Source organism: Lipotes vexillifer, unplaced genomic scaffold, assembly GCF_000442215.2.
Source record: "Lipotes vexillifer unplaced genomic scaffold, Lipotes_vexillifer_v1.1 scaffold61, whole genome shotgun sequence".
NCBI classification, from domain to species: domain Eukaryota; kingdom Metazoa; phylum Chordata; class Mammalia; order Artiodactyla; family Lipotidae; genus Lipotes; species Lipotes vexillifer.
Genome location: NW_006787051.1, coordinates 198,625 through 200,643, shown reverse-complemented (window position 1 = coordinate 200,643; position 2,019 = coordinate 198,625).

The following is a 2,019-nucleotide window of genomic DNA, read 5'->3' as shown; positions in this document are numbered from 1 at the left end:
CTAATTTAAATTTCCAAATGAGATAATTTATATAGAGCAGTTATAAGTGATTCCATAACAGTGTGTTAAAAAATTGGACATTTCCTTGATTCTCTAAATCAGACAATTCTCATCTAAGTGTTTAACCACCTACCTTACAGAAGATTTAATCTCACTTGTGTTTTGTGACTTTCTTTCCATTCTCTCTTCCTCCAAATTTAGGGTCTTATAAAAGTCTCTGGGGGTTTTATGTTGGACAGAATAGCTGCAGAGGGGGAGGGCCTCTGGCAGTCAGACCATGTTGGTTATGACGTTATGCACCTCGCTCAAGCCTGTGCTCCCCCTAAGGGTGCTGCTCTGAGGCTCCAGTGTGAGCTGGGGCAAGGTGATCTTTCTCCAGTTTCCAAAGACTCAATTCTTAGTGTTCCCTATTCTGGGCCTGCGGTGAAAGTGGGGTCTAGGCTGCTTTCCTTCCCCGAAACCCTGTGATAGGTAGAATTTTTACTTCCATTGTCTTTGCCCTCTGGTGTTACTTCTCCAGAACTGTGAGATAATAAATGGGTGCTGTTTAAAGCTGTTAAATTTGGGGCAATATGTTACAGCAGCATAAGAAAACTAATAAAATGCTGAAGAATCCCATTCCTTTTCTTAGTCTTGGGGAATCTCCTTCCTCAGAAGTCCATAAGCTTCTGCTTCCTCAATTCTCAGTCCTCGCAGACAATCGGGCACAATTCACCCCTAGGTGAATTTTTTGTGAAAACCTCGGAGCTCTGATTTTCACAAACAAAAGCTAGGGCAGAGAGTTTCTGAAAATTTATATATGCTTTTAACTTTTTATTTTTTATTGGAGTATAGTAGATTAACAGTGCTGTGTTAGTTTCAGGTGTACAGGAAAGTGATTCAGTTATACATATTCATGTATCTATTCTTTTTCAAATTCTTTTCCCATTTTGGAAATTTCTATTTTTGATGCCGCAATTCAAAAAGCTTTAAGTCAAGGGGATACATTTAGGTACTTTCTTATGATGAGAGGAGGGATAAAATGAACAAAACCCAAATGAATATCTCAGTGAAGTTTCTGGCCACATATATGAGTACTTAGCCTAGCAATTGACACACAGTAAATAATATTCTTTGGGCTAAAAGATTCTTTTTGTTGTTGTTTTTTTGTTGTGATTCCAGGAACTTAAAATTGTGTTCCCTTCTGCCCATCCTGACTCAACTCTATGCAGCTTGATCCCAAGTTGTCAAAACACCGTCTTCCACACAGAAGTCACTCCACAACTAGAGGACCCAGCACGGTATTGCTGATATTCAAGATGTCTTGTGGTGTGGTGGCTCTACCAGGAGGAATTTGATCTCCTCATCCTGGGAAAGCAGAGGCAGAGCAAGATGCACAGCTGACTCCAGGAGAATTTTGTTTCTGCATCCAAGATAGGCAAGATGGCCAGTTATTACCCTCCTTGTGCTGTAGACCAGGATTCTATGGGGTGGCAGGGCCACCTGTTCTAAGAGAGCCTTCTCTTGGGACAGGTGTGCACCTTATCAATGAAAAGCCTATTCTCAGCACCCCAAATCCATCAGGAACCACTAAAACGGCTTTCATTACATACCCACCCATTCTATCTCAACATGATTTGAAGGTAGAGATGGTAGGAAAACCTCTTGAGAAATTGACACACGTCTTCCTCCAACGTTGGGCCTTTACCTGCTTCGACTCCCATCTCTTTGGTTGCCAAATATATATTTAGGTATCTACCATATGCCAGGCACAGTTTTGGCTCTGAGGATACAGTGATAATCAAGACAGACAGTGACAATCCGATGGATCTCATAATTTGTGAGGAGGCTATCAAAAAATAACCACACATTTTAAAATGACTTAATGTGGGGCTTCCCTGGTGGCGCAGTGGTTGAGAGTCCGCCTGCCGATGCAGGGGACACGGGTTCGTGCCCCGGTCCGGGAGGATCCCACGTGCCATGGAGCGGCTGGGCCTGTGAGCCATGGCCGCTGAGCCTGCGCGTCCGGAGCCTGTGTTC